Genomic DNA, 27,250 nt, shown 5'->3' on the forward strand with positions numbered 1-27,250 from the left:
GTAAACCCCATCTCTACTAAAATACAAAAAAAAAAAAAAAAAAATAGCCAAGTATGATGTCACTTGCCTATATTCCCAGCTACTCAGGAGGTTGAAACACAAGAATCGCTTGAGCCTGGGAGGCGGAAGTTTCAGTGAGCTAAGATAATGCCACTGCACTCCAGCTTGGGCTACAGAGTGAGACTCCACACACACACACACACACACACACACACACAGTTATTAGTTCAAAACTAGCAATGATAGAGAAGTTAAAACAATGTTATTTTATTCTTTACCTAGCAAATTGATAAAGATAACACACACATTGTATTCAAAGTTATCAAGGAAATGATAACCTGAATATATCTGAATTTACTTCTGGACAATATTTTTTAACAAATCTTCTGAAAGAGAGCTTGTCAATAGATATTAGAAATCTAAGATAGGTTTTTATCTTTAGAGCCAATAATTCTAATCCTGTGACTTTAACCTGAATAAATAGAAGACATAATAAAAATATATTTATGAGAATATTTAAGGCTAGAATATTCCTAACACTTTACACATAAAATCATAGAAGGTGAGAGAAATAAATCAAATGGTTTTCAATGTTTGTCACTGAATTCAAAAATGTTTATGCTTCTTAAAAGATTCCAATTTTTTATAAAACTGAGTATTACTTTTATAACCAGAAAAAAATTCCAATAAATATAATTTTTTAAAGTTTTACTGGAAAAACTAGTTCATCTGTGTAAACCCAGTTATCCAGATGTTTGGAAATATCCAGTTAGTAATATCCCATTTTAATTCTAGTTTATTGCAGAAGAAAGAGTGAGAAGAAAAAATAAAGTTTGGATCCACAAAACTCCAGTGCAGGATCAGTAGCTATGCAAATGAGCTATTTCAGGGAGAAAGCTTAGTAAGGGCATTAATGTGCACCAGCTTCTCTGAGATGGAGTGAACTCTGATCTGCTCCTTTCCCAGAGTCACAGGAGCTGACACAGACTACGTGGGGAAGAAGGACACTATATTCTGAGTGCAGCTGTCAGGCCACAGCTGCTCCTGCCATCTGCTCTGCCTTTGATTTATATTGTTTGTCATCTCCCTTGTGCCTTTTTTGTGCGCTGCTGTCCAGTGCTCATTTTTAGGTGACTTCTCAGAGACAAAGGGATTGCTAGTCATAACAGCATGATTTCAATTGTATTTTACCTGGAGGGCTTTGGTTTCAGAAAAAGAAATCCAAGCAATACATCAGCAACCCATAGGGAGCATTGAAAGTCCAATTCAAGAAGTTAATCAAGTTTTTGTGATCCTTTTGCTCTGATGTCCTATTTAAGTAACTTGAGGATGCTAGTGGAGGTATATTTGGCTTGAACATAGACTGAAGGACAGGCATGATTTAGTTGGTAAACAGAAGTCAAGTGACAGCTAGGAATTGGCTAACTTCTATCAAATCAGTCAACTATATCTTTTGTGCCTTAATTACTCTCAGCATAATTATTTATTTGATTGAAGGTTTTTGTCTTTTTTAGAACAAAAAGAAAGTTGTAAATAAAATAGGAACCACATTTATTCATTTGTTTGTTCAAACACCTGGACATTTCCTTTGATCCTGGCTCAGGATTGCATTGGAGGAACAAAGATGAGCAAGGGGCATTCCTTCCTTGAAGATGTGAACAGAGTCCAGCACAAATTTGTTCCTTTTCTGGGCTAAAAACACCATGAAAAGGTTCAGCAACTGTCTCACTGAGGCAGTGGCCGCAAAGGGTGAACAGAAGAAAAGCGCCAAGGAATCTGCATAGGAAGAGGGAGAGTAAATGAAAGGGAAAGTTGAACTTAGAAGAGAATCATCGAATCTTAGAACAGAAACCCTTATGGATTAGGACAGCATTTGCAACTAAAAAGGTAAATCAATTGGCAGTCTTCTTCCAAGTCATCCAAAAGGTGGTTTATTTTTCACTTCCTGGACATTGCATGTGGAAGATAACTTGAGACAGCCCTGTAACAGCCCATCACAGGAATTTTCCGTTACAGAAGAATAATGTCTCATTCTCCCTCTGACAAAACTTTCTTTTCCATGCCCAACCCAGCTTCTGCTACGAAAGACTGCTATGATGTCTGCTATGCAAGACCCACTTCTTACTATGCAAGACCAGTTCCTCCTCTATAGTAATGGCAACATCTGCAAACAACATTTGCAAACATTCAGTGTGCATTGTGCCAAGCCCTTTGCATTTTTGAAAAAATTATTTAATCCTTACAGCAAGCCTGAGTGGCTAAAGGTTTATTATCTCCATTTCATAGATGAGGCCATTCAGACTCAGAGAATTAAGAAAACTGTGAAATACTACTCGGCAAAGGAGTAAAGGGCATTTTTGGTCCAGATTGGTCTGACTCAAGAGCATGGTTTAAAGAACAGATTATTTTAAGTGTATGAAGAATAACTCTGCTTATCATTGATACCACTCACAGAATATTCCTAGGTCTTTCTCCTTCTAATAAACTGCTAGGATTGTATTTCCTGGCTCCCTTGTGATATAGCAAAGCCACACAAGTAGCTTAGCTCATGAGTTGGGATTGGGGGATACTTGTTGCTATGAGATATTTTCCAGAATTTTTTTCCTCTTGGATAAAAACTGACAATGTTCAAGATGATGGCTATTCACTTAGCCTGGGTCTCAGGGCGACTGTGAAGAAAAGAGTCCCAAATGACATGTAATGGTCATATAGCATAAACAAGAAACAAACACTTTCAGTTTTAATCTATTGAAATCTCATGAGTTGTTGCGACAGCATAAATTTGCACATCCTGGGCAGCAAATTTCTAATCTGTTATTGCTCCAGACAGGAACATGCTCTGTGCAAGTGGGATTCTTTCTTATCTGTTCTCTTGGGCACTGGATTCATGACTGAAATTAGCAACCAGGTTCATTCAGGGTTTCCTCTTTTAAGATTTTATTAAGCCCATAAATAGATAATTTAAAAATGGCCATGTTCTCATCATGAAATAAACTTTATACATTTATTGAATAGTTAAGGTATACATTTATTGCAAGTACTCACTGGGAAACCCAGTGGTTATTATAAAGAATGTCTCTTTAAAGGGATTGGAGCAGAGGTAAGATAACTCAATTTCTGTGTGTGCTTTGAGACCAAAAAAAAAAAAAAAAAAAAATCACCACTGGGATATGGGATTTTCTCTGGGACTCTTTCTAGGAACACTGTTGTTAAATGCCAATGATTAAGAATATTCCTAACTTCATTCCCCAAACCCGGATAGACTCAGAACCATCTAAGGAGCTTTTATTGATTCAGGTATTTAAATTCAGGCCCTAGATACTCTAAGTCAGAATGTGAGTGAGGAGCCCAGAGAATCTGTACTTTAACAAATGAAAGCTTTTCAAACTCCCCGAGTTTGGGAGCTTCGGCTCTGGAAATCCCCCTTCCATACTGCTGACAGAGGCAAGCTTGGGTGTTTGAAAACCTTCTTCCCTTCTTAAATCTTCCCCAAAGCACACACACCTTGAGGTCCTTGGTTGAATTCTGTTTGGCAGAGCCAGGGTTTTTTCTTGCAGTTTTCACAACAGGAATGTTTTGGGGTCCCAGAAAAGCAAGGCAGAGGGAGCTGCACAGGAAATAAAGAACAGTAAGTACTGGCAGTTCTACTTATCTGTTGCATCATAGAGAAAGGCACTGAGTAAAGATGGCTAGGATTCTTTGCAGAGCCTTTATCTTCACAGTCAGAAACATACAAACAGCATATGCATACTAAGCAGGAATTTGAATCAAATGACCAGTTTGATTTATTGTTTTGGAGAAAAGAAGTATCTATTTCATTTATTCATGTTTTTTTTTCCTTTTACACTAAGAAAAACCAGACCTGGAGTCTGTAAGAACACCCGAAGGCAGAACTTCACTGGTAGGACTCATGCCTCGGTCTGAGCGATCTGCCACTGTCCACCTAAGTGACCAGAGATGTGCAGTAGCCCCCTAAGCAGCTGCCAGATTCCATGCTGAATGGAACCTTGAAGCTAGGAATCAAAGGACCAAGTGATGGTAAAGATATTTAGGCAGTGAAAAGAAGGAGGAGCCTGTATCTGTGTATCCTTAATTTTTACAAAACTAAGAAAACAGGCAATTATAAAAATGCTCACAGAACACAAAGATATGTGTAGAATACTGAAGAGTGGGACAAAAGAGAGATGTACGTAAGAGAAAAGCAAGCAATAATTTCTAGAAGTTCAGGTCTATTCTGTTGTACAAGTTAAACCTCTCCGGCTCTATCCTCTGTTCCTTTTTTCCTCTTTTTTTTTTTTTTTTTTGACCATTCTCCATTAGGTCCATGTTCTTTACTATACAGAACAATTTACCTATTGTGTTTGTGGCCTTAGAGTCTAAAGAACAAATCCTGAGGATCTCATTCTCTATTCCCAAGAGGATGATCAAAGTATATTTCTAAAAAGATATAATTCTTTTCTTAACAGCCGAAACTAGCTGTTAAGAATATATACATATACACTCACACAAAGGTATACATATTTCTCTAAATATAGAGGTTGTATTTTATACTTACATGTATATATATTTCTGTGCAAAATTACAAAACATACAATTGTGAAGAAAATTGGAAGCTATGTTTTGTCAACATAAATTTTAGGAAGAAAACATGGTCACTGTTCAGACTGGAGGATAGCATATCCCTAAAAGGCAGAAGAACGGAATGATACAATGAAAAGAAACAAATCAAAGCATAACATGACAATGATATTAACTTGCATCTCTGCATAATTAATAGCATGCCATCAATGTTAAGGAAACAATATAAAGCCTAAGATGCGTATAATTTCTTATCTAATACCTGACTCTTCTATAGCAGGCTCTTCTCACCCTAATCTTACCTACAAACCCAGATCTAAAAGCTGGACTTGATGGATTTCTTTGACACTGTGTTTTTTCAGTTACAGTGCTCCTTTTTCAGCTCATGTTTTACATCGCTAGGCTTGGCTGCAAAGCATACTTGTAACAAGAGGAGGAAGCTTGGATGCCAAGCAGTCTGAGCCAGGCATAGGATTAATCAGAAAGTGCCGGAACTGCCCTGATCTGGGCAGATGAGCATATCCGGAGAGGTCTAAGCAGCAGTGGGGACTTGGCCACAGTGATACTAAATGAATGACAGAACAAGGCTTCAGGCAGATGGCAGTGTAGTTCTCGTCAGAAAAGGAGAAAACTAGTGAATTCCCATGGTAAGTAGGATTCTCTTTTCCCCTGACCCTCTGAAAGAGGAGCCTGGAAAAAGCTAGACAAGATTAAGTCCCATTAAGATTATAAGAATTAAGCAATATAATAAGAGTGCTGCATGCAGTGCCTAGTGTTTTCTAACAAACAGAAAATGATCTAAAAGTAAGAAGTAAGGCAAGGCCATCAATGTGCTCAATAAGTCATAGGACACTAGCTTAGTGCTCCTTTGCAAGGGTTGAGGTACAATGTCTCCATCGCCTATTTCAGGTTCAAAATGCACACTTGCAATCTTTCCTGGCCAGCCTTTATTTTTCTTCTTGATGTCTCCAATGGCCTTCCCATATTAAATTTGTTTGCTCTCTATTTTATTTGATGCTTTCTCATTTCATAGTTTAAACCCTGCAGCTCCTTAGAATACATGGGGCTTGATGTCCTGTTGTCTTCCACGTTGAAAATTCTCCAGAATGCACACTACTCCACAGGTGGCTGTCTCTGCAGTCAGCTATTTTATTTTTACAGCTTTCTTCCCTCAAGCATTTCTTTGTTTCAGAGGAACTAGGTTTTTAAAATGGATCTGTGCCCAGAGAGTTTACATATCTTCATAAAAAGTATCATGTACTAAATAATGAGTGTGTGAATGCCAAATACTGTAGATAAATTACATAGCAACCTGCTCTCTAATGAATCAGAGTGTTTTTATTCCATTTAAATGCATTAAGACTCCAATTTCTTGGTCTTTTAAGGATAAGTGAAATTCCAACCATTTATTCTTATTATTTAAATCTAACGCTTGACATGCACTTGTTAAAAGTTATGTACATGTTTTTGGTCACTTTTAAAAAGATAATCATCCATCACTTAGCCTATTTAACATGAAAAATAATGACTGAAATGTATGATTTTGAAAATAGAATTTTGGTGTGAGGATATATTAAATGTGAACAGAATTATGTACTAAGTTTCTGGTGAGCTAAAATATTCCAATTTTTTTTCTTGGATATCACTCAACCTCATCATTTTAGTTTTATAATTCAATAAAAGTAGGAATATATTAATAAAGTCTCTTAATGCCAAAAGAAATGGAGTTGTATTGGAGCCATTAAAAGAGAAATTGGTAAGAAATTACTGAGTATGAAAGTATTATAGGTATATTCTTTGAGTTTGATTCAAAATTGTTCTCCTCAGTGACTGTTAATAGTATCTCATAATTTGGTCAATATTTCTCTTGTCCCAAAGAGAGAGCAGATAACCGCTTCTTCTCTGACCTGTATATATTCCTAGCCCTCCCTTAAATTGAGAACATTTCCAAAGTTATACTTACCTGGAAATTAAAGACCACTTTCTACCCATAAGGATATTAAAAATGGCATTTTATAGTTATTTTAAGGATAGCATCATCAAATGTTTAAATAAAAGGATAAACCTTCATCTTCCGATCTGTTAAAACCAATGATACTGGCATAAACAACATGGCCCTTTCATCTGCTATGACTGATTTCTACTGTGGTGGGACTAGGTTAATTTATACTGAGCTCAATTATATTCTCTATGCTGCAAGTTCCAGTCATGACTCTTATAAGCTACTTGTCTTATTTGCTAGGCAATCTTCATAAGGCTGGTTGCCGGTGTGTACTTTAACTTCTGTGTGTTCCTTTCCTTTTCTCACCCATATAAAACCATCATTCTTTGTAAGCATGAAATCGTGCTAGGAGTTTAATGAATATAAAATACAATAAAGCACATATAGCAAATATTAAAGCGTCCGGAGGGTAAATGAACATTGACAATGTTCATATAACCTCAGGCTATTTGCCTTATTTTTTAATGTTTAATTCATCTACTACCTACCTTCCTAAGATTTGGAAAATACAACTTTTTGGAATGGACTTCTTTGTCTGAGCCCACATAGTTCCTGAATTCCCAGAGCTATTCCCATTGTAATGGTTTGAGAGTCTTTCAATGTCCTGGTTATGTACTTCTCAGTGTTCATTCTTCTTTAGTGTTAGCTGAGAGACAGATGTGAACAAACTCATTCAGAATTACATCAGCAGAGCATTCTTGTCTGCGGCTAAAACTTAGGATCTTTTTCACCAATCTGTTTCTCCTCCAGGGTGCTTTCTATTTATAAATATCTCAAAAGGTTGTCCTCTACCCACTTGTACTAAAGAGTACTTGTACTAGAGGGTACTTGTACTAGTACCCTCCAGGGGTACTTCTAGAAAAAATTCAAATTCCAAGACTCTTCCCTATAAATCTACTAAGGCAGAATTTTAGAGTGTGGACTCGGGAACTGAAATAGTTAAACACTCTCCAGGTGATTCCTATACACATTAGACTGTGTGGACTGCCACAATAAATGGCGCCATTAACCGCTCAATTGTTCATGCCAAACCTTGGCAGTCAATCCCGACGACTTTATGTCTTTCACCCTCCCCACATTTAATCAATAATCTAATCTACAAATTTACCTCTTAGGGATATCATGATTATAAGAGATACAGTCTGAGAGAGTGATTTATAATCTGATTAGGTGGGACACTGAAGCATTAAATTAATTAATTCCTATGTGCAATTTACACTCTTCCCACAAAACTTAAAGATAAATACTCCTTAGGGAATAAGATGCTTCGTGGTTAAACAAGATGCTAAATCAAAGTGTGAGAGGTCTAGTCTATTTGATTTCCTCATTGCTTTCTGGTTCTAGCTCCTGTTGCCTATCATTTCCTTCTTATCTTCCAAATCTTAAAGCAGACACTGTAACTTTCCTTAATTCTTGTTTTACATCAAAAGACACTATGTGTTTACTCTACTGCATTAGAGATCACAATGTTAAATAATGTATTCTGCTTTCAGGTATAGAAACTAATATTTTAGAAGCTTAAAATAACCCAGAACATTTTATTTTTCTTGTAAAGTAAGAGACTAGAATCTCCAGGCTGATTTTTCTTGTAATTGTGTCTTACGTTAGTGTTTGCTTGAATTGCTTTCTGACAGAATCCCTTCATAATGACCGTTATTATAGCTAATGCTTCTGAATACATTACTTGGTTTCTCTACTATTTGTTTTGCTACTTCAACCTTTATTTGATACCACGATTTTGCTTTCTTATAAATGTTCAACATTGATTTGTAGATTCTGAAAATCAACTTATTTTCTTCTGATTATAATAAAAAATAACTAATAGATATGGGTTGAAACAAAGGTAATTATAAAGACAAAAAGAAAATCAACTATAGTTCTATAAAATATATAATTCTGTGTACAATCAGGCTTAAGGAGGATTCTATGGAACTCTAAACATTTAGAAGTTGCAATAAACATTTATTAAACATGTACTCAGTGCCAGGGATGTGCTGAAAACTGAGTAAATAGAAGTGAATAATTTCAGGTACAGATGCTATGGGTCCCCTGTGGAGTGGAAGAGTGTACAGTTCTTTATTTTCTTTTTTTGCTTCGTTTTAGCAGAAGTCACTGTGAACATCTTATTAAGTGAAATGATACCCTATTTTGACCCAGTTTCCTCATCCAACAAGCATTTTACTGAGTATTATTTTACTCAGCATAAGTAACACTACTTGTTTTAAGAAAAATCCTAAAAATATTAATGGTTTAATATAATAGAACCTCTTTCTGGTTCATGTTTTAGTCTAATGGCTGTTGGCCCTCTCTCCAAGCAATGCCTTTGGGATTCTGACTTAATCTACTGTGAGATGCTGCCATTTTTGGCACAGACCTTCATGAAGGAGTGTGACCAATCATGTGAGACTTTTATAAGACCTGGACCTGATGTGGCTGACATCACATAGGCTCACATTCCTTTGGGCAGATTTAGTCACATGGCCCCCAACCTAACTGCAAATAAGGGGTCCAGGGAAAGGAGAGGGAAAGGGTATTGTGTGAACATGTCATTTCATCTCTGCCCTAGCTTGCTAAATGTCCACCTTTGTGTTTTCCCAAACATAGAACACCCACTGCTTCCATCTTTTCCCTAAGGAAAACAACCTAAAGCCCCATTTAATCCAGGTACAGTATCCTTGGGTAAGGTGAAGTTTGCCTATTATATGTGTAATGCTGTCCTTTTAGCTTAATGATGTAAAGAGTAAAGAAACAAATTATCTACCTCCCCCATACCTATATGCCATTATGAAACAGGGACTATTTATATGTAAAAGTAATAGATACCCACAGGTAGAAAGGCAAATAATGGGGACACACTTTTGCCTCTGGTCAGCAACAATCTACAGTCTTGCTGCACAGACGCCAAGAAGTCATCTCACCTTGAACATGATAGCAAGAATAAACATTCTAATTAGCACAGGAAATACTTATCCCTGAAAACGATTTTCAACAAAATAGAAGTAAAATGTAAAAGACACTAAAAATTTCAAGTTTATATGAGTGGTTGGAAAGGGGATACTATCTGTAAAATATCTAGAACAATGTCTGTCACGTAATAAGCATTCACTTAACACAAGGTAACAAGATCAGTTATACACATTTGGCTGCAAGTAATAAAAAACTATTTCAAACTAGCTTTAAAAATTAGAAAATTATCTCATAAACTCTGATATCTGGACACAGTGCAGACTTTAAAGCTGGATTGCTTAATGACTCCATGTTCTTTCCTTCTCTTTCCCTCTTTTGGGGGGCTCCATATAAGGAGGCTGCTGATGGCAATAGGGGCAGCACACTTTCTTACTCACGTATTGTGGGGAAAAAGCAAACACATTTTCCTTAACTCTGGAATAAGCTCTTTGCCATTAGCTTAATTGGAGCAACTGTTCCCATGCCCACCTGGAACCAGTAACAATCCCCTGGAGAATATGTGCTAATCAGTTTCCTCTTAGGCTCTCCCCTAGTAGATAACAATGAGCTTCCTATCCTCTGAGTTGCCTGCCCTATAGTAAAGGAGGAGTTATGACTTGGTGGGCAACCATGAGTGTGTATTTAACCTATCATGCGTCAAATATTATACTAATTACTAGACATATAAGATATCTGTGATATAAGTAAAAAGAAAAGGACTTTCTATATACCATTTGCGGAAGAAAACTCAATGTGCTCTGGAAGTGCATGAAAGAGACACATAATTTGCAGGTGGTGAGTCAGGAGGGCACAATAAGGGAGAAATGGTAACCACAGTGGGGTGGAATGTGAAGGGAAAAGGTGGGAATTCCAGCCAGAGGAGCAGGTTACGAAAAATTCTAGAGATTGTCAAGCGTAGGGAAGACGGGAAAATGTAAATGTCTTAGGCCTACACTGTCTGGTATGGTAGCTGCTAGCCAAAAGTGGCTATTGACCACTTGAACTGTGGCTAATGCCACACGTTGAAATCATAATACTTTGGATATATTAGGTTGAATATGGTATTTTGTTAGAATGCATTTTACCTATTTTTTTTTAACTTTCTTTGGAGTATGGCTTATGCTATATTTCTATTGGGCAGTGCTGGCTTAGATTGAAATGAAAAGTACCAAGAGGAATGTGGAAAGAGGTGCTTGCTGTCAGGTTAGTAAGCAGGGGCCAGCCCATGCAGAGTCTTGAGTGCTGCGTTATAGAGTTTAAATGTTATCTTATCACTGGGGAGTCATGGATGTGCATTTCTGCAAGTTTGCTGGCTGCTTTTGGAGAACGGATTGAAGAGGGTAAAACATTGGCAAGGAGCCTAGAAGACAGTTGCAGTAATTCAGGCAAGAAATGATGAAGCCGGAAAAAGTAGCAATGGGAAGATGGATGAACAGATTCCAGAAACTGTAAGGTGATAGAATCAGCAAAATTTTGTGATTGATTAGATGCTTGGGCAGAGCTGAGGGAGAATCTAGTGGGACTTGTAGGTTTCTGGCTTGGATAACTGGGCACCTGTGTTTATGGATATAGGAAATACACAATAGGTAGGCAGTTCGGGGTAAAAGTGAAAGCAAATGCCACGTGGTAGAGGAGGGAGACAAAGCAGAACATGACTGCGGGTAGGGATTGGAGATGGTTGTCTCTGGAGTATAGCCAAAATGGGTTGTAGGATCAATAAGGTCGTTCTTGATATATATTTTTTAATTCAGTTGTGTAGGGGTGCTCTTGTTCTAAGTTACTTTCTTTCCTGGACTAAGCTTGTTTTTATTACTCCAGTTTCCCTAGTAAGTTAGCTTATACTCTGACTTCTATTTATGAATAAAGAATCATTGATGAATAAGTGTTTAAGAGTTTCTCAGTTTGTCTCATTATCATTAATGGGCAGGTAATTTTAGTTTTATTCACTTTTAGTAAGAACTAAATTATTTCTCTGCCATTCAGTATTATCTGTGCAGTTTTAACTCATCAAAGCAAAATATTTGGCCTGTTGCAATTTTCTTTTTAGTTATTCAGAATGAAAGAGGATTTGGAATCCTAACAGTTATGTGTATTTTTCTTGCCATATATCCTATACTATATTATGCTGTATGCTATTATGTAGCTATCTATGTTTACAAAAATATGCACAACAAATATGGTTTTATTTTCCTTGGGAATGCTGAAGACAGACGAGTTTTCATGTTCCTCTTGGTGTTTGGACTCTTGATGGAACTGCTGTGGCAGCAAAGAATGCACATGCCCCACAGGGCCTGCCTTTGAGAGCGTAGCTGTTGGAACAGTAAAGCATTTTGACTATAATGACATATTTTTCCTGAATCATTTTGATCAGAATTTTGTTATTTTTAAAACCAATATTGGTGAAACCAGAGGAGAAAAAATTTTAAAGATATATTTTTTAGTATTTTGAATGGAGCTAGGTCAATAAGATTAAAAATAAATTAGGTACTCTAAAGGATAAACAGAGATAGTTTTATTGATGAGGGACCTTTAATCAGCCTTCTTTGCAGCTAATATAAATTCAGAAAGTTATGTGGTCATTTATTTCAAAATGAGTTCATTTTCTCTTTATTTCTGGGTTCTCTAACCCAGAAATAAATGACCACATAATAACTTTCTGAATTTATATAGAAAATTATATATAGAAATAAAGCTGTACACTGACAACCATCTGATATTTGACAGAGCTGACCACAATAAGCAATGAGGAAAGGGCTCCCTATTCAATTAATGGTGCTGAGATAACTGGCTAGTCATATGCAGAAGACTGAAACTGGACCCCTACCTTTTATCATATACAAAAATACTCCAGATGGATTAATGACTTAAATGTAAAACCAAAAACTCTAAAAGCCCTAGAAGGAAACCTAGGAAATGCCATTCCGAACATTGGCCCTGGCAAAGATTTTATGATGAAGACTCCAAAGCAATTGCAATAAAAACAAAAATTGACAAATGGGAGCTAATTAAACTAAAGAGCTTCTGTGCAGCAAAAGAACTAGCGACAGAGTAAGCAGACAACCTATAGAGTAGAGAAAATATTTGCAAACTCTGCACCTGACAAATGTGTAATATCCAGAAACTATAACGAGCTTAGACAAATCAACAAACAAAAACAAAGAACTCCATTAAAAAATAAATAAAGGACATGAACAGACACTTCTCAAAAGAAAACATACACATGGCCAACAGGCACATAAAACGATGCCTAATATCACTAATAATTAGGAAAGTGCAAATTAAAAGCCACAATGATAATACTGTCTCACATTAGTCAGAATGGCTATTATTGAAAAGTTAAGAAATAACAGATGCTGGGGTGGTTATGGAGAAAAGGGAATGCTTATATGCTGCTGTTGGGAATGCAAATTACTTCAGCCACAGTGGAAAAAGGTCTGGAGATTTCTCAAAGAATGTAAAACAGAGCTACCATTCAACACAGCAATTCCCATTACTGGGCATATACCCAAAGGAATAAAAATTATTCTACCATAAAGACACATGCATGCATTTATTCATTGCATCATTATTCACAATAGCAAAGACATGAAATCAGCCTAGATGGCCATCAGTGGTGGACTGGATAAAGAAAATGTGGTATATATATATGTCATGGAATACTACGCAGTCATAAAAAAGAATGAGATCACACCCTTTGTGGCAATATGGATGGAACTGAAGGCCATTATCCTAAGCAAATTAATACAGGAAAAGAAAACCAAATATCACATGTTCTCACTTATAAGTGAGACCTAAACACTGAGGACATGTGGACACAAAGAAGGGAGCAATAGACACTGGGGTCTACTTGTGGGTAGAGGGCGAGAGGAAGGTGAAGACTGAAAAACTATCTATTGAGTATTATGCTGATTGTCTGGGTGTCAAAATTATCTGTATACCAAACCCCCATGACATGCAGTTCATCCTTGTAACAAGCCTGCACATGTATACCTTGAACCTAAAATAAAATTTGGAAAGAAAAAAGGAAGAAAATGTGGTATGTCAATGCAATGGAATATTATTCAGCAACAAAAAGAAACAAAATATGGAGACTTGTTACAACATGGTTAAACCTGTAAAATGTTATGATAAATAAAAGAAGCCAGGCAAAAGGCCATATATTGTATGATTCTGTGTATATAAAGTGTCTTGAAAATGCAGATTTATACCGACAGAAAGCAGATCAGTGGTTGTTTGGGCCTGAGAGTGGGAGTGAGTGGGCACTGGCTGAAAATGGGCTCAAGAGAACTATGGATGTCAATGACAATCTTCTAAAACTGGACTGTGGTGACAGTAGCACAGCTCTATAAATGTCTTTTAAAATTTCTCAATTTGTAAAATCAATGAATATTTTAAATCTCACCTATCAATATGTCATGTATATGCATATATAAAAAACACCATAATGTGCGTGTGTGTGTGTGTGTGTGTAGTACAGTTTTGTCTTACATATACAAATTTGTAACAGTTTCATTTTTGTTTTTTTGTTATTTGTTTGTTTATTTGTTTTTTGAGACAGAGTCTTGTTCTGTCGCCCAGGCTGGAGAGCAATGGCACCATCTCAGCTCACTGCAACCTCTGCCTCCCAGGTTCAAGTGATTCTCCTGCCTCTGCCTCCTGAATAGCTGGGATTATAGGGGGCCGCCACCATGCGCAGCTAATTTTTGTATTGTTTAGTAGAGATGAGGTTTCACCATGTTGGTCAAGTTGATCTCGAATTCCTGACCTCAGATGATCCACCTGCCTTGGCCTCACAAAGTCTGAGATTACAGACGTGAGCCACTGTGCCCAGCCTGTAACAGTTTCCTAACTTTATAAAAGGGTTATCATTTGAATATAATCTAGCATTTCCCTTTCTGACAAATTTTATATTGTTAAGATTAACTTTCTATTTGCTTAGCTGTGCAGCTATAATTCATACAATTTTGCTAATGTCTAACAATCCATTGTATGAATAAACCATATTGTACTTAACTATATGCCTATTAATGCTTTTTGCTCTTGTCAAAAATACTGTCAGGAATAATCTTGATGTCTCCTAACATAAATTTGTGATTTTTTTTTGAGAATGTAAAGACCTCTGAATATATTTATAGTTATTACTAGACACTTAACATTGTTTGAGACTGTTGTACATGATATGTTTTTAATTGTTTTCTAGTTTTGTGATTGATGCATAGAAGTACAATAAACTCCACATATTTCTCATATCTAGCCACCCTGATGGGGCGAATGGATGCAGCAAACCACCATGGAACATGTATACCTATGTAACAAACCTGCTTACATATGTTTGTTACATATGTACTCCAGAACTTAAAGTATAATAAAATAAATAAATAAAAATCTTATTATTTTAATCAATTTGGATTTATTCTTTTATGTTTTTAATCCAGTCTTGATGTCGGGTTTATAATGACTTCTTTGTTAAAGGATTTGGAAAGAATTTCATTTTTTGTTGTTGTTGTTTTCTAAGGAATTTGTTTTAGATGGGGATAAAATTTACCTTGCAAGTTTGATGGGAGCTACCTATAATAAAATCATCTTAGCCTTGTGTTTCCTTTATATACATATTTTTAAACTATTGCTTTAATTTATGTAATAGTGATAGAACAACTCATGCTTTCTATTTTTCTTTAATGTTTTGCATTTTAAGTAATTAGCATGGAAAATACTGAGTATATGAATAATTTCCTCTGAAAAGTCTCTTTTATCTGTAGTTTTATCCACTTTGCAATTAATAATACTTAAAAAGACTGGTTTTTAGAGCAGATTTAAATTTATAGAAAATTTATGCAGAAAATACAGAGTTCCTATATGTCCCCTTGCCACCCCTGACAGGGTTTCTCCTATTTTGTAACCCCTTGCATTAGCATGGTACATTTATTAAAACTGATCAACCAATATTAATATATGATTGTTAATTCAAGTCCAAAATATATGTTAGAGTTCATTCTTTGTGTTGTACAGTTTTATGGGTTTTGACAAATGTATAATGTCATCTGTTCACCATTACAAAGTGGATTACATTAGAGTTACAGTACATGCAGATTAGTTTCACCCCACAAATGCCCTGAGCTCCTTCTTTTCATCCCTCTCCACATTTTACCCTGGCTTCCTGGCAATTGCTGATTCTTTTATTGTCTACACACAATTTTGCCTTTTCTGGAATTCACATATCTACAAGCATACAGTATATAACTTTTGTAGACTGGTCATCCAAAATGTTCTTATTTGTCTTTTTTTCCTTGGTTTATTTTGTAACAGGGTGATTTTATTATTTTCAAAGAACCAATTTTTGACTTTATTGATGTTCTCAATTGTGTTGTTTATCTATTTTATCAATTTCTGCTCTTATTTTTTCTTTCTTTGTAATTTCTTTGGTTTTATTTTGTTTTGTCCAGCGTCTTAAGTTTTACCCTTACCTTGTTAATGTTTAGATTTTCTTCTTTTCTCATATAAGTAAATGATGCCATAGATTTCCCTCAAAACACTTCAGGTGTAGTCCACAAGTTTTAAAACATAGTATTATCATTATCAAGTAGTTCTAGATAATTATAATATTTTCTAATTGTTAATTAGGTACAATTTTGTTAGATTTTCAAAATGTGTGGGATTGTTCCTCCTTTTATTTTAATACTTCTAAAATGTTTTCAATGAAGTACTTGTGTGTCAAAATTTTTAAAGCCTTTATCTGCTAGAGAGAGTATATATATTCACGTACATATAAACACACAAATACATACATATGCCCACATTTGAAAAGCAATTTAATTTGACTAGATAAAAAATTCCAGTTCAAAATTATTTTCCTTAATTCTTTAAAGCATTTTTAATTGAACTCTTACCTCTAGCATTGCTGTTGAAAAGGTCTGAAGTCAATATGATTGTTCCCTTTAAATATAATATCCTCTTTGCTTCAGAGCTTTTAGAATTTTCTACTTAGTTTTGATTTTCTTAAACTTTCCTATAAAATGTTTTTCCCTTCTCTTCTGTTTGATATTGCATAGTTTCCAGTTAGATCTTCCCTTCCCTTCCCTTCCCTTCCTTTTTTTTTTTTTTTGAGACAGGGTCTCTTTCTGTTGCTCAGAATGTAGTGCAGTGGTGCAATCATTTGATCATGGCTCCCTGTAGCCTCTACCTCTTGGGCTTAAATGATGCTCTTGCCTCAGCCTCCTGTGTAGCTGGGATCATAGGTGTGCACCACCAAGCCCTGATAATAATAAAACAAAAATGATAGAGATGAGTTCTCACTTGTTGCTCAGGCTGGTCTCAAACTTTTAGGCTCAAGTGCTCCTTCTGCTTTGGCCTTCCAAAGTGTTAGGATTACAGGCATGAGCCACTGAGCTTAGCCCCTTTCATTTTTTATTATTCTGAAACATTTAGCTCAATTATCTCTATTTTATTTTGTTTTCTGTGACTCCTATTATTCAGATATTGGCACCCCAAAATTTTAATTTGTTTAATCTTGCTTTTCTTGTGGACTAGGTATCAATAAGATGTTTTCACTCACTAATTTGTTATTCTGTTGTGTCCACTACTTATTATTGCCAATGCGTCTGCCCTGACTTAGCTGTGAAGTTAAGGGCATGGTCCTTCATACTGCCAAGTCTGTGCAAGACTTCTGACACTAGCTGTTCACAGGTATTTAGATCTACCCTAACTTCACACCAGCTGGCTACAAATTCAGGTGTCATCATAGATTCCCTCAGATTTGATATTTTGCCAGAATGACTCATAGAACTCAGGAAACTGCTGTATTTGTAATATAGTTTTATTATGGAAAAAGGCTAAAAATTCAGAACCAGAAATAAAAAAGGGATTCAGAGAGTGGAATGTGGGACTGGCAGGCTCCCAAATGTACAGGTCTTAGGGATGTGTTACCCTTCTGATATTTGCACGTGGAAAAACAGAGTATTGTCAACTCCAGAATCTTGACCAAGCATCAATATCCAGAGTATTGACTGAGGCTTCATCATGTAGGCAGTATTGATTGAATTTTTGCACATGTGGTTGAGCTCAGTCTCCAGCCTCTCCCTTCTTAGAGTGTCTGCCTCCTTAGAGGCTGTTTCATGTGGCTCAAATTCCAACACTTTAACCACTGGGTTGGTCTTTCTGGCACTGCCAGTCCCCAGCCTGAGTCATCGTATTAGTATAAACTTTCAGTTGTGTTTACAGGGGAGAGATTTCCATCATTTGGAAAATACCAAGCATTTACAGGTTACTTCCCCAAGGTCTATCAGTCTTCTCTTCAGATAAAGTTAATTCTTCACTAAACAGAATTAAAATTATATTAAAAGTATCATTTCAAAAATTATACTTTTGTAATAAATATTTTTAATTGTATAGTTTTTTTTTTGAGACGGAGTCTTGCTCTGTCACCAAGGCACCAAGGCTCGAGTGCAGTGGCTCAATCTCAGCTCACTGAAACCTCTGCCTCTGGGGTTCAAGCAATTCTCCAGCCTCAGCCTCCTGACTAGCCCGGATTACAGGCATGTACCACCATGCCCAGGTAATTTTTGTATTTTTAGTAGAGACAGGGTTTCACCATGCTGGTTAGGCTGGTCTCAAACTCCTGACCTCATGGTCTGCTGTCTCAGCCTCCCAAAGTGCTGGGATTACAGGCATGAGCCACTGCACCAGGTCATCTTTTTAAAATAAGATTATGTTTGTTATTCTTATTATAAATTTTTTGTTCCATGCTCTTGAATATCTTTGCCTCTGATGGCATCTGTCATCTAGTTTTCTGTTTTCTTTTAAATTGGTGGTACTCCTTTGTACTCTAGGTCCATGTTAAGATAAAAAGGGCTGAATACCAGAACTTTTTTTGGTGATGATTTCAGTAAGTTCAAAAGAGTAGTGAAAACTTTAAAGTGAAGAGTTACAGACTCATTATCCACACTGAACAACTCTTCTGGCAAGGATTTTATTCTCAGCTGTTTCACCCCACCTTCATGATGCGGAGAAGAGATTCCTTAGATTATATCCCTCCATTGTGGTTTGAAAGGAAGGGGTAAAGGATTGAATAGCCTAGGCATTCAATCCATACCTACTTTTCTGAGCTCCTGTCTCTATGAGAGCTTTTGTGGACCTGCATACCTGCCCAGTGGTCTGAATTATGAGGCAGAAACACTGATGGTCTGAAGGCAAGTGATGGGCTCAAATGGCTTTTCCTAATTTATCTCTACTTCATTGACTGGTCCTTGCCTTGTGCAGGAGCCCCTACCTCCTATGCAATAATTCACATGGTTCTGCCACTTTCCCAGTGTTGCCCACAGTCATCTCAGTTATTTCCTAGGTTTGTAAAAGTTTCTTTCAATAGGTCCCTCACACCACCATCTATGTTCGGAGTAGGAGATAGCAGCCTGGGCTAATTCTGCTTCTTCTTGTGAGTCAAAATCAAATGCAAGTTTTTGATCCACCTCATAAAGATGAGGATCACAGGCCAAGTTAAGATGAGTAAAATGTGCAAGAGTTTATCACTAATAAAGAGCTAAACCACATTTCAAGCCCCACCTGACTGAATCCAAAGACTATGCTCTTTCTCTTTCACTTTGCTTTGTCTCTAGGAGTGTTTAGACTAGGCTAAATCTAAATTTCTGTAGCTTTGTAGCAACCAAGTTTTTTTTCTTACACTTTCATTCTGACCTGAAGAAAAAGCAGTTGGCATAAGTTAAAGAATGTCTTATAGAGTGACAAGCTCTCTGAAACTCTGCAAATGAGCAATTACAATGAAAAGTGCAGCATGGTCCCCTTTGTGCTTTTCCACAGAGCAAGTTCACTATTGGTTTGTCTGACCTTGAAACCTTTGTGTCACTGCTTGGCGTAATTAGCAGAATCTAAATGGATATTCAGGTCACATCTGTGCTGAATTGTTTTATTTATGTTGATTGATTGTGGATTATGACACAGCATCTCTACTTATTCAGAATAAGTGTAGTGAGGAGTTTTAAGGACAGTGAACCAGCTGCAGAAAGGTCGAGAAGACAGAAGAGTGTAATATTGCAACTTGATAATGTAAACTTCAAGAAGGAATTTTTATTAAACCATAAAGAACATCTGTACCATCTTAAGGCTGTGAAAGTTCAGGCTTATTAGGCACTAGCTGCATAATGAATTTTGCATACAGTCATCATAAAACTCTCCTCCACCTGCCATGGCTTCTGAGGAGCACTTAGTATATTTCTTACCTGGAATATGTTTCAAAACTTTTCCCTCAATTTCATCTAATGGCCAAAAATAGAGTAAATGAAAATCTTCAGGTTGTTTGACACAACTTGAAATAGCTGCAGAAAATTCTTATTAAAAAATTCAAAAATAATTTTTATTTATATGCAGACTTCGGCATATATCTGTAGAGCTGGACAAGGGTTTCTTATGTATGGCCAAGTTGAAAGCCACTGCTGTAAAAGGATGTATCTTAGTTGTGCAGCATTATATTCCCCTGGGCATACTAATAAGCAGTTCTGCTTGAGAAGTAAGGAACTAAACTCTGAAGATTGAATTCTATTCTCTAATAAATCTATGGAGTCATTAAAGATATGGGGCTACAAGGACAAAACAGAAAAGTGTGGTTAAGATTTTTGATGAGCTTCTTAGCAGGGAAAGAGTATTGGACTTGACACCATTAGAAGGAGACAGCAAAGTCCCTGGCTAAGTCATTGATAATATGAGTTGTAGCTTTGTCTATCACAGGCCACTGAATTTTAATGAAAACGAGCCACTTTTCAAAATGTCCGTCGTCAAAAGGCTTATGATAGTGGCTTGGTCTATTGCTTATTCAGAATCACAAACAGCAACAACAAAAATTGTTCTCTTTGCCTTCCTTTTAGGGCTCTTTTCAGTTAAGTACAACCCACTATCTCAGTCAACAGTGGGACTACTTCATGTGGATTCTTGCCTATGACCATCAGGGAAGAAGTAAAAAGAAGAGCAGAAATGCCTTCTAATAGGAACTTTCTCTGGTAGTGTTCCCAGCACTAGAAATTGTGACTTTTTCTAAGAGAAAAATGATTGAAGTTTAGATATCTATCACTTCCGCACATGACTCAGCAAGCTCTGATTAAAACATGAGGATCTCAATCTCTTATTCAGTGATTTATTTACAATAAGCATGTGACCTGTTTCTGGCCAAAACCCAAAAGGACAGGCCCTATTAAAGGGCTTCTCCTCTTAAACAGATTTCAGAAAGCATTGTCTTTTTTTCTTTTTTCTGCCTTAGGCTTTTGTTGTGTATGGATGTAATATTTTGAATTTCAGAAGCCTCTTACTCTTTAGGGGAGCCAGCCCAGGGCAAAGTGAGCTATTGCAAATGGTGGAGAGATGAGATGAAAAGAAACTGTGTAATGCCATTGAGCTGCAAAATCAAAACATTCTAGAGCCCTGTTTTTTATTTTTTAAATTTGGAGCAGCTTTAGAATTGAGCAGAAAGTACATATTCCCTGCCCCTCATACCCCAACTCTCCCAGTATTAACATCCTGAACTGGATGGGGGTACATTTGTTACAATCTATGAACCTGCATTGATATAACACCACCCAAAGTTCATAATTTACGTTAGGATTCACTCTTGGTATTCTACATTCTATTGGTTTTGACAAATAAAATGACATGTATCCACTGTTAGAATATCCACCTATTTGTCCCTCTCACCCCCAACTCCTGGCAACTACCATCTTCATAGTTTTCCTTTTCTAGAATGTTGTATATTTGTAATAATAAACTATATAGGCTTTTTGAAACCAACTTTGCAAAGTTATACCAATGATAGAATTCAACATAACTGACTTTGTTTTGCTTCTCACCTCTTAAGCTAACTACCTTAGCTTATTCCTGTGTGTAGGTCAAGCTAACTATGGGAGGAAATTACTTTATAATTCAGCTGAGTAATTTAGTTTATCACTTGACTTTAAAGCAAAGATACAACAGCGTCTTCCCAAAACATATTCCCTCCCCACTTAGAGATGGAAATCACCCTTGGAAAACTAATGAAAGGCCACGGGTTAAAATTATAATAGGTGCCTGAATTCTGTAACACTTGCTGTCTCACTGTGTTGGCTTTTTTTGTGCAGAAAGTGTTATAAATATATAAATCTTTCAAGAAGAGCAAGGCAAGCCTATTGGGCTATAACATTTTCAGATAAGCTTCTTTCGTTTTGTAATATGCATTTAAGTTTTTTTGTGACTCATAGCTTATTTCTCTTTGAACTCTTTTTATGTTATATATTTATAATATAATGTTATGCAATAACTTGGAAGCCTAAAAAAACCTAACCAATATGGTTTCCATGCTTAATACAGTAAGAAGAGGAGTCAGGGGGTTACAGAACCTGGGCTTCAGTTCCAGGTTAGGCATGAATTACCTATGTGATTTTAGGCTGAACATTTTCTTTCTGGAACAAACAACACATGCTTACCATGGGGTGTTGAGATGAACTCCCCAAATAGGTTTTGCTCCAGATAATTGGTGTAGCCAATCAGCTTGTGGCAATCCCCTGGTGGGTATCAATATTATTGGCCTCATTGTGAGCACATACTAATTTGATCTAATCAGATTGAGGAGAGATATTATGTAGGTTTAATAAAGAGAATCTCTCTAGCTGTATGGGCCAAAGCAGCATGTATTCCCATTTGTTGATGGTGGCTGTCTTGCAACTCTGAGGAGAGTAAGCCACGTGAAGGAGTCCATGCTGAGGACAGAAGGTGAGAGAGATGGAAAGTACCTGTACTTTCCATTGTTTATTGATCAGGCTATATGTGGAGTTTATTCTGCCTCAGAAACTTCCATAAAGAAACATAATGAATTTATTGTTAAAGCCACTTCGAGTTTAGATTTTGTCCACCATGGTTTACATTATCTTAATAGATACGAAATACTTTTCTGCAGCTTAAATGAGAAATATAAGTAAAGATGCTTTGAAATATTAACACTATATGCATTTGAGAAAGTATTGCTATTTTTTAAATTGTAATAAATATGTACTTCTCATGGGCTACTGGGAAAGTGAGTAGATAACATTTATTGCATATCAGCCAAGTGAAAGGACCTCTGCATAGGTTCTTAATGTTATTATCATGAAAAATGAATGAGATATTAGTAACTTCATTAAATAGACAAGTAAGCCAAGACTCACCAAACTTTTCTAGCATCCAAATGTATATGACTGACACAAATACAAGCTGGATAGTTTATACCTACCTGTTTTCAAAGTCTGTGTTCTCTTCACTGCCATGAGATACTTTCAGCTTAGTTGTTCACTAGCAACAATACCATAAAAATGGTATTTGAGCTAAGAAGATTCATCTAAAAGGGTTAACAGTTTGAGTAATGGCACAAAGATGTAAAAAAAATTATGGTGTCCAGGGAGTGGAAAAAGATGCTGGAGCACATAGTGTTTCAGGGAGTGGCGAGGTAGAGAGGGAAAGCTTCAGGAGGCAGAGAGGAAAGGTTAGGCCAAGTTGGAATGAAGGAGCTGCCATGTGTGCAATGGGAGTTAACAAGGGAGAATAAAAGCTTCTAAATTTGAGCCTGAAGAGTAGGAATGTATTGTCTAGCTGGTTTTTTGTTTTGTTTTGTTTTGTTTTGTTTTTTTGAGAAAGGTAAATCTGGCAGTTATGTACAGAATAAATTGTAGAGGTCAGGGTAGAAGGTAGCAAAGAGTCTCTCACCTTCCATGTTTCAAATGTGCATCACGGTTTGTCTCTGACTTCACCTCCTTTTGCCCTTCCCTGCTATACTTCACCATACTACCTTTGTTGTAGATCTTATGTTATCTCTTCCATTTATTTATTCAATCAAAGATGAAAATTATATAGACTTATGATGTACAACATGGTGTTTTGAAATATGTATACATTGTGGAATGGCTAAAGCAAGCTCTTTAACATATGTATTACTTCACATACTTACCTACTAACTTAGCAACTTTCAAGTATATAATACTGTTCTTTCTTGGTATTCATAGAAAGTTGGTTTCAGGACCCCCCGTGGTTACCAAAATCCATGGATGCTCAAGTCCCTTATATGAAATAGTGTAGTGTTTGCATATGACCTACACATATCTTCAGGTATATTTTAAATCTTCTCTAGATGACTTATAATACCTAATACAATGTAAGGGCTATGTAATAGTTGTTATATAGCATTGTTTAGGGAATGATGATAAGAAGAAAAGTCTGAAGATGTTCAATACAGAATCAACCATCCTCTTTTTCTTTTTCTAATATTTTTGTTCTGTGGTTTGTTGAATTCACAGATGTGAAACCCATAGATTTAGTAGGCTGACTATATTGTTATTGACAATAGCCACTACGATGTACAATAGATTTCTTGAACTTATTTCTTCTTTATAACTGAAATTTTGTGTTTTTTGATCAAAATCTTCCATATCCCACAACACCCAGTCTCTGGTAGCTCCCTGCTTCTGTGAGTTTGACTTTTTAAGATTCCACATATAAGGGAGATCATACAGTATTTGTCTTTCTGGATGGCTTATTTCAGTTAGCTTCGAAGGTTCATCCAGGTTGTTTTAAATGACCAGACTATATTTTCCTTATCCATTAATCCATTGATTGACACTAAGGTTGTGTCCATCTTGCTACTGTAATGCTGTATCTAGGCTATTGTAATGATTTTGTATCTTGAGTATTGTAATGCTCCAATAAACATGAGAAAGCAGATATCTCTTTAATAAACTGATTTCATGTTCTTTTCATATATACACATAACTGGGATTACTGGAGCCTATGGTAGTTCTATTTTTAACTTTGTTTGAGGAACCCCTTTACTGCTTTGCATAATGGCTTTACAAATTTACATCTCACTAATAGTGAACAAGTGTTCCCTCTTTATATCCTTACCAACACTTGTTACCTCTCATCTTTTTGATAATAGTTATTCTAACATGTGTGAGGTGATTGTCGTTTTAATTTGCATTTCTCTTATAACTATGTTGAGCATTTTTTTCAACATGTCTGTTGGTCATTTGAGTTTCTTCTTTTGGAAAGTGTTAACAGGTTCTTTGCTCATTTGCCAATGAGGTTATATGTTTTCTTGTTATTAAGTTGTTTTAATTTTTAATATATGTTGGATAGTACCCTCTTATCAGATAAATGGTTTGTAATTTTTTAATCCAAAGATCATCACTTTATTCATTGTTCCCTTTGCTGTGCATAAGTTTTTAGTTTAATGTACTTTCATTTGTCTATTTTTATTTTTGTTGTGTTTGCTTTTGGGGTTATATTAAACAAATCATTGCCCAGATTGATATCATGGGGCGGGGCTTTCCTCCCTATGTTTTCTTTTAATAGTTTTATAGTCTCAGGTCTTACATTTAAATGAACTAATTCATTTAAATTAACAATGAATTTAAAGGAACAAAAACAAGAAAACAATTATATCTATAGGCACTCCAAAAAATTTAGAAAAAAAATTAACCAAGGTGGTGAAAAATTTATATCCTGAAAACTTTAAAACATTGATGAAAGAAACAAAAGTACAATTGATTAAATATTTAATCCATTTTAGGTTATTTTTGTATATGATATAAGGTTATGATTTAATTCTGTTTTTTTTGCATGAGGGAAATATTTTTCCAACACCACTTCCTGAAGAGACTGCTTTTTCCTCATTGTGTATTCTTGACATCTTTGTTGAAAATCAATTGACTGTAAAGGTGTGTATTTATTTCTGGACCCTCTGTTCTGTTCCTTTGGTCCAGGTGTCTGTTTTTATGCCAGTACCATGTTATATTTGCTATAACTTTGTAGTTGATTTTCAAATAAGGTCATGTGATGCCTCCAGCTTTGTTCATTTTGCTCAAGATTGCTTGGGCTATCTGGAATCTTTTGCAGTTCCACATAAATATTATAATTGCTTTTTTTAATGTCTGAAAAATGTCATTGGAATTTGGATAGGGATTTTATTAAATCTATGGATTGCTCTGGATACTGTGGACATTTTAACATCTTCTAATTCTTGAACATGAAATATCTTTCCAATGATCTTGTCTTCTTTTGTTTCTTTCATCAATGTTTTATAGTTTTCAGTGTATAGATTTTTCACCGCCTTGGTTAATTTTTTTTTCTAAATTTTTTGGAGTGCCTATAAATATAATTGTTTTCTTGGTTTCTGTTCTGGGAAATTCATTGTTAATGTATACAAATGCTACTAATTTTTAGAAGTTGATTTCATATCCTATAATCTTAATGAATTTAATAGTTTTAACATTCTCTGTGTTTGTAATCTTTAGGACTTTCTATGTATGAGATTATGTTATCTGCAAACAGAAACAATTTAACTTCTTGCTTTCTAATATGGGTGCCTTTTATTTCCTTCTCTTGCCTAATTGCTTTGACCAGACCTTCCAGTACTATGTTGAATGTGGTGACAGTGGGCATCCTTGTTTTGCTCCTGATCTTAAGGAAAAATATTTCGGCTTTTCACCAGTTAGATGTTTGCTGGGTGCTTCTGAAAGATGACCTTTATTTCCATTTATTATTTACTTTATTTATTTTTAATTTAAACAATTAAAAGTGAAGTTCAAATGACATAAAATTAGTCATTTCAAAGTGAACAATTGACTGGAATTCAGTACATTTACTATGTATTGAAACCAACAACTCCGCCTAATTCTAAAACATTTTCATTATCTCAATGATGATGAAAAGGAAACTCTATATGCATTAAGCATAAAAACTCCTATAATACAACTCTATCTCTATCCTTTATGGGTTTTTTTGTTTGTTTGTTTTAATTACATCTTCCTACATTGTGTGTCCATTACATAGCTTTATAATTACTGTGTTATGCATTTCTTTTTTAAATCATTTAGACAATTAGAAGAGAAGTGATATAGTTGGGCTCTATCATCACTCAGATCTCACGTTGAATTCCACATGTTGTGGGAGGGACCCAGTGGGAGGTCACTGAGTCATTGAATCATGGGTGCAGGTCTTTCCCATGTTGTTCTCGTGGTAGTGGTTAAGTCTCATAAGATCTGATGGTCATAAAAAGGTGAGTCTTCCTATACAAGCTCTCCTCTGATTGCTTGCCAACATCTATGTAAGATGTGGCTGATTCCACCTTGCCTTCCAACATGATTGTGAGACTTCCCCAGTGACATGGAACTGTAAATCTAGTTAAACTTCTTTCTTTTGTAAATTGCCCTGTCCCAGGTATATGCTTATTAGCAGCATGAAAATGGACTAATACAGTACATTGGTACCAGTAGAATGGGGTGCTGCTGAAAAGATACCCCAATATGTGGAAGCAACTGTGGAACTGCTTAATAAACAGAGGTTGTAACAATTTGGAGGGCTCAGAAGAAAGAAAATGTGAAAAGGTCTGGAACTTCCTAGAGACTTGTTGAACGGCTTTGACCAAAGGCCTGATAATAATATGGGCAATAAGGTCCAGGCTGAGATCATCTCAGATGGAGGTGAGAAACTTGATGGGAACCAGAGAAAAGGTAAGTTTTGTTATGTTTTAACAAAGAGACTGGCAGAATTTTGCCCTTGCCCTATAGATTTGTAAAACTTTGAACTTAAGAGAGATGATTTAGGATATTTGGTGAAAGAAATTTCTAAGCAGCAAAGCATTCAAGAGGTAACTTGGATGCTATTAAAAGCATTGCTTTTATAAAGAAAGCAGAGCATAAAAGTTCAGAAAATTTACAGCCTGACAAT

General features: G+C 35.9%; 1 long non-coding RNA gene across 4 annotated transcripts in view; it reads right to left on the reverse strand.

Annotated features, from left to right (window-relative positions):
- LOC118147258 (uncharacterized) overlaps nt 1-27,250 on the reverse strand; it is a 100,594-nt gene that overhangs the window by 31,297 nt on the left and 42,047 nt on the right. For all 4 annotated transcript variants that reach the window (XR_004733463.3, XR_008476248.2, XR_013526066.1 and 1 more), the window contains one exon: nt 3,505-3,607. This is a non-coding gene — a long non-coding RNA (uncharacterized LOC118147258). The remainder of the gene's footprint in view (nt 1-3,504; nt 3,608-27,250) is intronic.

This window comes from Callithrix jacchus, chromosome 14, assembly GCF_049354715.1.
Source record: "Callithrix jacchus isolate 240 chromosome 14, calJac240_pri, whole genome shotgun sequence".
Classification (NCBI taxonomy): domain Eukaryota; kingdom Metazoa; phylum Chordata; class Mammalia; order Primates; family Cebidae; genus Callithrix; species Callithrix jacchus.